Source organism: Macrobrachium nipponense, chromosome 4 (assembly GCF_015104395.2).
Source record: "Macrobrachium nipponense isolate FS-2020 chromosome 4, ASM1510439v2, whole genome shotgun sequence".
In the NCBI taxonomy this organism is placed as follows: domain Eukaryota; kingdom Metazoa; phylum Arthropoda; class Malacostraca; order Decapoda; family Palaemonidae; genus Macrobrachium; species Macrobrachium nipponense.
In genome coordinates this window covers 77,277,648-77,290,147 of record NC_061100.1, presented here as the reverse complement: position 1 = coordinate 77,290,147, position 12,500 = coordinate 77,277,648, and the positions used below count along the sequence as shown (strand labels likewise).

Genomic DNA, 12,500 nt, shown 5'->3' with positions numbered 1-12,500 from the left:
AAGATGCACTTCCGAGTCTAAAATAAATGACATCCTAATTGATATCTTTAAATCATAGAATGAGACGGTGGGAATTTATTTCAATGCGTAAGATAGCATCTTCTTTCAAGAAGTAACGATATCTTTTACTAAGTAAATGGTGTAAAATATCTATTTCTTTGATCAAATGAAATAAATATATTTTTTTCGAAACAAGGATTAACTTGTGGAACATTTTAATTTCATAATGAAATAAAACGTATTGTCGATGAGACGTGATTGAAATATGTCAACAAGTAAATGAAATAGTCCCATTTACTGAGGTGAAAGAGGAATCCTAGATGGGTACTTCAACAATATTTTTGAATTGTTGGGAATGAATATAATGCATTACTATAAGCATTTAAGTATACTATAAGCAGAGTATAATCTTGAAAACTCTATATTTTAGTTTTAAAATGATTAAAAGAACAACGACGTAGTGAGCATCAATATTAGATGAATGAATGAAAAAGACGAACAATTTATAATATGCAGCAAAAACTGAAGAGAGGTTTTTTTGCAGCTTAACAATAACTAGTCAAGATGATATCATCTCACAATTTTAGGACAAAGTGATACTTTTATCTTTAATGACAAAACGAAACTACATCACGACTCAGTAACTTTTTGTACATTTTACGGGAAAGATATTGCCTTTATTTACAAAGCAGTGAGTTAGCCAGCTTCTTCCATGACCTTGTGGTAGCCGTCCGAGTCTTTCAAGGACAAAACAGTGCACCCTTTTGTCCCCAATTGAAAAAAAAAAAAAAAAAAAACAGCATTTATTAACCTTAAATGAAAATGGTGAATTTTTTTTATGACTAAATACAAATTTTAATATGCCTGATGCTTCAGATTGTCCCTTGCGTTTTCATTCACGAAACCTGAATTATAAAAGAAACCCTTAGACAATTATTAAGAAGAATACAACTATAACATGTGGTAGCATGGAGAAAAGTTGGGGTAACTATCATACGACAAAAAATACATAAGAATGTCGTGGACAAACAACAATATCATTTTCCTTTGTTGTCAGGATGACCATTCCTTACCAAAGAAATGAAGCTCTTCCGCTAAGGTTTGATTTTTGCCAAAGAAATGAACCTTACCTTCACCTGTGGCTAGGAAAGGAACCTGATACGAGATACGTCAGATTGGAGGGTAACCTATCCGCTGACCACGAGATCCTCTGCCTTTCCAAGTATCACTGTCGCTTCACGGGATCCTCACATTTTCCCTGCAAACGCAGCACTATTGTGAAGTTCAGTCTCATGGAATACCTACACTTGATGGAACCCTCCCCATCAAGATGATTAGTGCTCTCCAAAGATTTTGAAGATTCAGTTTTCCTGACTTTGTCTCTACTAGAAAAGTTTTATGGACTTTCTCAGGATGTGAATAAGGTTATTCGTAGGATGACGACTGAATATTCAGTTGAATTTAACTTTAATTAAAAAAGGACTTCAGTTTTGAAATATCCTTTTTGGGTTATCTTACTTTAGAAGTTTTTTTTTAACTAAGTACCAAAACAATGCAGTCTCATTAGAAGAAAAACAATAGGCCTTAATCTGACAATTTGCAGATGTAGGTGTGGTCTGACCGCCTGACAGATTAATACAATAACGTGGCGTAACTACCACTTCATAGATTAATACCAATTTAGGGAGCTACCATTTCACTGGAACAACTACCAATAAACGGAATACCTACCAGTCTATGTAACTCTCGTGTCTCGTAATCCCCAAACCCAACTTCAAGGAAGTTCTACTGTTTGATAGAATCACCTTAACTGAAGGAATCACATCCCCAACACGCCATGGAAGACAGCACGATTCCAGCTATCACCATCACTCAGTGGAATGACCACACTTTATGAAACCATGACCACTTTATGGTATCGTCACCAATTCTTAGAATCTCCCCAACTTAAGGTCCATTATCATGAGTTGGTAACTGTCAATCAATCGCTGTATACAGACAACGCACAAATCTGCAAATATCAAGATTAACAAGGATATAGCATAACTGAATACGGCAGTCGACTTGTAACGACTAACTTGACCCACTTTCTATGAAAGTCGAAAAAATACCTGAGGTCAAGACAAAGTCAGGCAGAATTTAGAATATTTGAAAGAGTTCAGTAGTAATCATAACGAGGAAGGTAATGATGACGCAGCCTTTAACGAGAATGAGAACCACCCAACAAGGTATAATAAATCTAACAGAACGGAAGACCAACTGCCAGGAAATAGAGAGGCAATGATAACACTGACTGGAAAACAGAAACAAATACAGATAAAACTAACTGGTGAAGCTACACTCAGTCAGTGCGCGTTATATCTTGAAGCACATATTTCCAGACATAAATTGGCCGCAACCGCAACAGGAAAATGATTCGCTGACAAAGAGGACTGATGTGCGAGACTGAATTCTCGTATTCACAAAGGCCACCACAAACCTTGAAGGGAGGCATGACATACGAGATAGCAGAGATATCTCTCAAGCAATGAGCTGGGAAAATATTCGTGTGTTCTTCTCGAAGACACTACTCGCATCCATAGTTACATCTTCAGGCTACATTAATTAAGCAAGACGGAAACTGACATAGCAGGAGGGAGGATGAGGGAAACGGGGAGGGGGCCGGGGTGGGGGGCAGGGGGGGAGTGGAGGAAGGTGAGATAAAAGAGACACAGGTGAGGAGGATCCATATTCAATTATCAGCATACGAATAAACAGCAAGAACAAGAACATCAAAAATGTGGGGTTTCTCTTTTCATTTTTTTTTTCAGCAAAATCTCACCTCACAAAATCAATGAGAAAGCTCCAATATAACAAATTTGCACCTTAGTAATGGTTACAGGATATGAAAACGTGAAAGCTCAATTTCCCAACAGACCACATGCCAGCTGGAATTAGGGGGAAAAAATCTATCAAATGAGTTTAAACATGAATGACCTTACAAGCTGCATTTGATTCAGTCTTATCGCGTAAACGGTATAAAATCCCAACATTATGAAAGTGATTTTTCTGACAAGGATTTGCACAATCTTATTCAAAAGATGAGTTTCTTGAGAGAAGAATGCAAGACAGTCACACATATACGTATATTTACACTCCTCTCCCGACACAAAATTCTGGCATCCAAGGAGAAAGTCTGGATGCTGCTTCCTTACTCTTTGATTGCTAAGCTTCAAAGGTTCGATAATCTTAAACTGTGGATAGGCAAGCTACTTTAAATAGCATGTAACCTGAAATGATCTAGAATCAGAAGCCTGCAGAGATTAGAAAACCGACAAGTAACTCTACCCAGAATGGCACAAATAAGCTTTATCAAGTGCATGCGAGCTTCGGTAAGTGTCTAGAAATGACTGAATTTAAAACTAACTAAATTACTATCGTATACCATCCAACAATGAACATGATCCTTATTAATATAAAGGCTAATTTACATAAGTAAAATGTTGACAGACACAGGCTTGAATTTCATTACAAGAAAACGAAAACAGGAAGGAAAATGCAGAGTAAAGTAATAAAAAAGAGGTCGCTAATTAGGAGAATTGCTGATGAGGAGCCGAAGGGTCCAGGGGAAACAACATAACCCGGAAGAATACCGCGTGAAGAGCAAGCCGACAGACGAAAGCTTTCAACGAGCAAGCCCATACTACGAAGATTAACTTCTTATGCATGATGTCTCACCAACATCGGCTAACCACAGTCTGTCACATGCCTCAAGAGATTTCAAGTGATGTACCAAGCTTCTTCAGAAGCCCAAAGGCAAAAAAATCCAATAAATCATTCATGGAGAGAGAGAGAGAGAGTAGGTTTTGACGAGAGTTAAAAAATAAGGTTTGTGCTTGACTGATATGGTAAAAAAAAAATATTTGACAGAAGCGAAGAGGACTGTACTGAAATCAGGAACCGCCGAGTACAAAACCCAAGGGTCCATTTCGTTTCTCAACTATATGGACGCATTCTGGAGGCAAACATTCCAGATGAGGGTCCTTCCTTCTTATTCTATTAGAATGGACCTTTTTCGCTTTATTCGAGTTTCCACACCACTCTTTGTAAATAATTCGCCATAAAATCAAGTATGTGAGAATATTGTTCCATCGAAAATACGCCTTCTACAAAAAGCCACGCCACAACCATTACAACTGTTTTACTTGCAGGTACCACGTGGTCCATCCACTCTCTTGAGTACCCAGTAACTGGGTCTAATTAATCCCAATCATTAAAATATATACAATAATGCTATCACATTTTGGCTAAACATAATAAGAAAAAATATAAACTTTGTGTTCTAAAAATGAAATTCTCTCACCACATAACAGTGAACAATTACTCATAGTATTAAAATAGGTGTCGAGGGGAAGACTAGGGATATACTACTCGTCAGCCAGCAATGTGTGTCATTGTGTGAGATCGAGAGAGGGCGAGCGAGAGCTTAGGACTTGATAACCTTCCGTAAGTATCTATGTAACTAATCCGTCACTTTTTTTTTCATAAAGCTACAGCTAAGAGTGTATCATTCTGACCTGCTTCAGTAACACTTTTAACTCGAGCATACCATAATATTAGATTTCATCATCTTTACAGGTAATCTAAATATGAAAACGTGAATATCCCAAGGTGGTTACGGTCAAGAGATCAGTTTATAGTATACAAGAATTTGTGGATTGCTAAGAAGTTTGCATCAAGCACCTGTATACGCTCTAAAGGTTAAAAAAAATAAGCTATAAGAGGTTCTCGTTCCTTCACCCCTCTGATACAAATATAATCATTCTGTAAACAAGATCCTTGTATATACAAATTTGTTATTGTCAGCTTCACAAACAAAAGAAAAAAGCAAAGAAGGCAGAGGCGCAGCCATGAGTCACTCAAAAAAAAAAAAAAAGTCAACATGCAAAGCACAAAATCAATAATGCATAATAGAGACAAGAATGTAACAGGTCTATCATGACAGTCAAGCGAACAAACAAATGAAGCGAGAAACGAAAAAACTGCCATCTGAAACTGAAAAATCTACATATTTATCGGCGTCAAGCACAATCACCACCACCACCACCACCACCACATCCCCCAGAGCCCTCGGCATCGAGGCAGAAGTAGAAGAAGTACGAGAAGAAGGAGTTATGCTTACAGCTCCACCTACTAATAAGTGCGCCGAGATGAACAGCACCAGGAGGGAGTTGTATATGAAAGTCAAAATCCCCGACAAGGAGATCATCTTCGCTTGTTCTCGAGCGTGACGTAACAAATAAATACAAAGGGGGGAGGGGTGGTCACAGTGTCCCAAGGCCCAGTCCCTCCAGAGTGGACGAGAAGTTCCTCATCAGAAGGTGCACTTTGCCCTCGCAGTAATCCTGTAATGCAGCCGATGACGGTATTAATATCTACGAATGACTTCTTTTCAAGATTCAACGTGGAGAGCTGCAACCTTGGAAGGTGAAAATTCACTTCACATGTCAATCAGGGACAAGTCTTTATTTAGACCACAAACTCCCGCTTATCGGATGGTGACTTTTTCCTTCTCTCCTCCTCCTTGCCGTCAGGTTACACGAGGCATCCGATCCCTCAGTCCGCTTCCTACCTGCCACCCTTTCTCACGAGCACTAGAACAGTCATTAGCACCAGTCGGTTGTTCGGTAACGGGAGAGACGATCTTGACAACGGATCACCATTCACGAATTCAAAAGGAGACAAACGAATGAGGCAGTTCCTCCAGATGGGAGAGCAACGACCACAAACAGGCCCTTGACGGCAAGGAGAGAGAACACGAACGTGAGCCAAGGCGCTGTTGTGCTCCGAGCTGGCAAACACACACTGAATAAGGGGCTCGACTCGAGTCGTGAGGCTCGTGTTTGCGATACGACCAGAGGGAGAGGAAGAGAGACAGACAGACAGGCAGACAGAGAGACAGAGAGAGAGAGAGAGAGAGAGAGAGAGAGAGGAAAACCAAGTATGAATCAAGCACATAAGTTATGTTTCCGAAAGAGAAATGCAGAAGTATTGAAATATAGCTTGATGGGAGTTTAGTTATTACTAACTGCACGATACTTTAGGAACGATTTTTCCCAACATTCATATTTCAGAAGACCCCCCAACATTTTATTCACACACCTTATCAATATTAGGCAGCACCCACAGAGATGGTCATTATACATAATAACAACTCAAAACCCTCATACACACACGCACGCGCACACACATATAATATATATATATAATATATATATATATATAGATATTATATATGTATATATATATATATATATATAGCTATATATATATATATATTCCAGTAACTGACAGTTACTAATAAAACCAAGTTTAACGAAGTGTCTTTCATCTCGAATTGATTCTAGGCCGTGACGCTAGCCTATAATCCTATTAAATGCTCATAATCAAGCACTTAACTTCTTACACTTCATAAAATGAAAAATAATCCATTTCCCGTCATTAAAAAGGACAAGCGTCCGACAATTCTGTAATGTACTTTCTTTACTACTTTACAGCATTTTAGTAAGTTTCTGTAACATGAAAAGCACCAGAGATATGACAATTAGAAGACATCTATTAAAACCTAAATCTATTTTACAAACACTTTCGTTTCTGGAAATGTTGCAACTCTCCTCAAACGGCATCTGTTGCCTTCCTTCCTTCCTTCCTTCGTCTCCTTCCTGCGGTCAAGCTATCGAAACGTTTCATACATTCACCCTCTATGCTACAACTTTTCTCAGTCTCTGCTTATTTCAAAGTTTCAATACACTGAGATCCAATGATGTTGGAATGGAATGGAATATGGAATTTAGGCCAAAGGCCAAGTACTGGGACCTATGAGGTCATTCAGCGCTGGAAAGGAAATTGACAGTAAGAGGCTTTAAAGTTGTAACAGGAGGAAAACCTCAAAGCTGTTACTCTATGAAACAATTGTCAGGAGAAGGTGAGAAGTCAGATGGAAGAAAGAAAATATGAACGGAGGTACAGTAAATGGAATGGAAGAGGTTGTAGGTAGGGGCAGAAGGGACGCTGCAAAAACCCTGAAGTATTGCCTACAGTGCACCATTGACGGCACTGGCCTCCTACGGGACCAAATGTTGTTACCTCCGCTGTATCAATTCCATTTTCCTTCTTTCAGTTCCCGACATCTTTGGAAAAAAAATATGTCCTTCTCTCTAAAATGACTAACCACATCAAGGCAACGGAAGACACCTGTCTACCTTTGCTAAGTTGCTAACAACTGAATAACATTTATGCATCTTTATCTTCAACTGCCTCGGTTCCTCCTTCACGTGGTCTCTGGCTGGTAATCAGTTCTGTAATATTAAGCAGTAGTAAAAAAGTTGCAATATTTCGTAAATGAAGATGCCATGCAGAATCTATAACACCCAAATATATAGTGAAATGCCCCTTGGCAAAATGGATTCAAACGAAAATAGAAGACAGTCAAAAGTCTTTAGCCAGCAACATCCTATACTCTGTTTTTTTTTTTCATCTGTCCATCCGCCTGTGGTGTTTTTGTAAGCTAACACTGCGTCCCGGGCTTTAGATAGTTATGCTATTTGTTAGTTATGCTATTTGTAAGTTTTAGGTAAATAAAAGGATATCTGGGTGTACATTTGCAACTGAAAAGTGTTTTAATAATTTACTGTATGCGAATTACACCGTTAATATTCGAAATAGGATATTATAATCATTGAATGTAAGCTGAATGTGACTATCTAAAGCTCGGGACGCAGTGTTACCATACAAAAACACCACAGGCGGATGGACAGATGGAAAAAACAGAGTATAGTGACATGGCTGACACCCTTCCGGACAAAGGCATCAACACGTCTACCGAGTTACAAAAGTGACCTCATATTCCGAACTGGGACATCCTAAGAGAAAATACTGGTACTTTTACAAAGCCATAAATGATCAAAATGGATCTTTCCCTAAAGTCACTCACTTTAAACATTTCCTGTCTTGGCGGGATTATATACTATATAATACATATATATATATATATATATATATATATATATAATATATTATATATATATATAGATATATATATATATATATATATATATAATATATAATTATATAATTTTGGTTCGTTTCTTCAGAAACAGAATCTCGAATAACGAAACTCTTGATTCAATATGATTTCGTTTTTCTAAATTTTTTTGTAACAACCCAAGTGAAATCTGCCTCAAGACTTCTTTACGCTTCTTGAATACGCTTGTTACTATAAATCCCGAGCCCTAAACCAGGAGGGTAAAATAAGAGGGAAATGAAATGCTCCTCCATCTGGGGTTTGCGCTTTGTAATGATAAGGGTATGGAGTGAGAATAAATCGAGATGAGAGGTTATCGTGGCCATTAAAAATAATTATGTCAAAAATGGCCTAGATACTAAGCCTACTTGTACTATGTTTTTGCTCTGTTATGATCAGTTATGCCTAAGTAAAGGGTCGTGTTAGACCGAAAGTTCTTGGCATTCTCGCCTTTTAATTTTCCTCTGTGGCATCACCTTTATTTATACATAGCATCACGTTTTATATACTTCGTGATCAAGTTATTCATATATTTATATATATATATATATATATATATATATATATATATATATATATATATATATATATATATATATATATATATATATATATATATATATATATATATATATGTATATATATTATATATATATATGTATATATATATATATATATATATATATATATATATATATATATATATATATATATGTATATATATACATATATATATATATATATATATATATATATATATATATATATATATATATATATATATATATGTGTGTGTGTGTGTGTGTGTGTGTGTGTGTGTGTGTGTGTGTGTGTCATTAAAACACTGGTTTAAAATTAAAGACTATATTTCGGTGGTCAGACCACCGAAATATAAATATATAGTCCTTAGCTTTAACCAATGTGTTTTAATGGGCCTTTTATACTTGAGACGTATCCTGTTTTAACAGTAGAATTTATTTACATATATATACAAATAATATATATATATATAATATATATATATATATATATATATATATATATATATATATATATATTGCAAACGAAGCAGGGGAAGGAAGTGAAGACGATGGATTAAAGAGCTAAGAGAATTTGCGTGTATAGAGTGGCATAGAAAGGCCATAACAGACGGGAGTGAAAGGACAAGTCTGAGGCCTTTGTCCTGCTGTAGACTAGAAACGGCTGATGGTGATGATAATATATATATATATATATATATATATATATATATATATATATATATATATATATATATATATATGTATGTATATACATATGTATGTACATATATGTGTGTGTGCAATTTTTGGAAACTTATTGCTCCTCCTACAAGCAAAGACAGAGCAGTCAATACCAACAAAGTTTGCAAAACTACCGAAAGAACGAAAGACGTTGTCGTTTCACAACACTTGCCAGTCAAAATTTAGGGATGAACTCAAACAACCTGACGGAGTGTCCGGGAATGTGACCAAGAGACAAAGAGATGTCACAACGACTGCACTTCGCAATTGTGCTACCTCGCAACACACACACACCTTGAAAATGAAGGCTTGCGCGTGCACTCAAGGTCTCAAGGTCTTGTGTCACGTCAGTTTCAGGCTTGGTTTCAGTCTGGTATGATGAAGGAGAGGTGACAAAACGACCGGGGAAATCTGATGTAAACATTTGGCAATTTCATCGAAATGTAACATGCACACACATGACAAAACGAAATTTTGCTTGACATGGCTGATTTCTTGATCTAGCTTCTTAACAACTGGTGTCACAAGAGACTGGGCTCCAACAGGAAAGAAAGCTTAAGAACAAAATACAGTAACAAGAAGGATGTGAAAGGGAGATTCTGAAATCATCAATCACGAGTATTTGTGGTTCAAAACAAAAACACGCCGCCGCCATCTACCATTCAGCAGCATCCTGACAACGTGCATTCCAACGCAGACATTAAATAGGCCCTTTAGACTTGAATACTACAGGCCTAGAGACTCTTTGGAAGCAGGTCTACGAGGTTACTATCCATGATAGGTACCCAAACCAGATATTTCATAACCGCCCCCCCCCCCCCCCACACCGCCCAACGATTCTTACACAACGCTCCTTTCTTCTTGAACCTTAGGACTAGAATGCTGACTGTTTCGTAGCATGTAACTGTATTTACAAACCTAATACCACATAGTTACTCCTCTAAGAGCATTTCTGAAGCTATGAAAATAAAAGGATAAACTACGTATACTGAGAGAGAGAGAGAGAGAGAGAGAGAGAGAGAGAGAGAGAGAGAGAGAGAGAGAGAGAAACAATTTACGTAGTTTGAAGATATTTTCTTCGTTCCCAATTTCATACGTAACCTACACCTCACCATTCTCTCAGAGCCTCTTTACCTGAACTGGAGAAGTATTTCATGCTGTGAATTCAGTGACGACGTTTTCAGTTCTATTCTGAATTTTGCATTATTCCTCTCCTCTACCTTTCCCTTGCTCCCTCCAACCTTTCTCAAGTTTACTGCTCCCTACAACGTTTCTAGCTCTCTCTTTCCCTTGCTCCCTACAACCTTTCTCAAGTTTAAAATAGAGATAAAATGACATAGACACCAAATCCTCAACCTTCACTTACATCTGAGAATAATCACAGAGCAGCCTTGATCCAGGGCTGGTTGCCCTTCATGTCACATTACGGAAGACTAAAACTGTCACTATCGTCAGCCGTTATACGAATTAGGAAATCGGAGCTTTCCTAGATAGTGACCCCCAAAGGGTTTGCGGGGGTCGTTGACTAGAACTATATCTTGGGGGTCATTACCAAGACCTTGGTCATTACCTTCATAATACTGACAGCCTTTTCTCTGTTTTCATGGTCATTCCCAACAGGCTTGTACTAAACGCGCCGCAAAGGTGGATACAAACCGGGAAAATGGTGGTAGTAGTAGTAGTAGTAAGAGCAGTTGTAATAGAACCACCTCTAGTTCTCCTACCCCTCCTCCTTTTGGTGCTACGATCATCGCGCCAACTACAATGATTTGTCCCCAATTGATGACATCTTAGCATCCACTCATTCTGTGATATCTTCTTTGAATCCCGTACAATCAGGTTTCATACATGAAGGTTTCATTACGACTTAGTTTTCATTCAATTTATTTCATTCAAAAGCCATGCTAACAGATATATAAACCACGAGTGAAATTAGATTTGGATTAGGGACAATAAAGCAGGCACCTGCACATATTACGCACAGAGAGAGAGAGAGAGAGAGAGAGAGAGAGAGAGAGAGAGAGAGAGAGAGAGAGAGAGATTGTCTGAGTCACTGAGATCTTTCACGAAAAACGCTCAACAAAAAGAACTTTCGAGGAATGCAGCCGCCATCTGGTGACACATCTCAGCCTTCAGGGTCGATGCCACATGTCAAGGATGTCTGCCATGTTAAAGCCCCATCAACATTACCATTTACTTCCATGCTAAAATGCCGTCGCGACGTCAAAGGTCCGTGACGCCGAGAAACCAAGTGAAAAATGAACTCGGTCTATTCGATGAGGTCATAACACAGAAGATGGTCACCGGGCCAACTTGTAAAAGGAGGTTTGTATCTGTATAACCTAATTACTTCGACGTGAAGGACAACGGAACGGGCATTTCGATGTTTATCTGATGCATCATCAAAGAGAGAGAGATGAGAGAGAGAGGACGAGAGAGAGAGAGAGAGAAGAGAGAGAGAGAGTAAAAAAAAAAAAAAAAAAAAAAAAAAAAAAAAGAAGTGCAAGGTCCACTAACTGATTAAGTAGGGATGAACTAAAGCCAGATAGTTCTATTATTGGATACTCCAGAAAATAAGTTTGAAAACCAAATGGCTTCAGTCAACACCGTAATTCTTACGTGCTTATTCCATCCCCTCTGAACATACTCACTCAGACAAGAAGAGGAAAAAGTTGAAATATATTAAATTAGTGACTGGTATCATTCAATGCAAGTAAAACCACACGGAGCCAAGATACCATTTAATTTTTCCCACAACATACATCATAACACAACTCAAAACTAAGAGAGGTTCTTTGATACTGTGGACACAATAAAATTCTTAAGAACTTACCCGTAACATAAGCATCAATATGATTCATAGAGGATCATTCAGTTATTCATCTCACTACCTTTATAGTCTAAGAGAAGTCATAAATAAACCTAAAATCTTGAGATGAGAAATCATGATCCCATTATTCTGAAGAGAAGCAATCACTCACAGCACCGCTAAACATCCCACATCAGCATCTGTGGAAAACCTCTTCCTTCCCTCCACTTCGACCCCTATATAATATCCACAACACATGAGCCATGTGGAATATGAGGGGAGAGGGGCTACATGAGGAAAGATGGGTTTGGGTGTGGGGAAAAGGGAATGCCTAAGCCCTAAGGGGTGGAGGAGAGAAGAGGAGGCT

General features: G+C 37.9%; 1 long non-coding RNA gene across 1 annotated transcript in view; it reads right to left on the bottom strand.

Moving 5' to 3' along the window:
* LOC135210956 (uncharacterized) overlaps positions 1-5,858 on the bottom strand; it is a 69,862-nt gene extending 64,004 nt beyond the window's left edge. Inside the window, exon 1 of the long non-coding RNA XR_010313596.1 lies at positions 5,162-5,858. This is a non-coding gene — a long non-coding RNA (uncharacterized LOC135210956). The remainder of the gene's footprint in view (positions 1-5,161) is intronic.
* Positions 5,859-12,500: the final 6,642 nt, after the last annotated feature.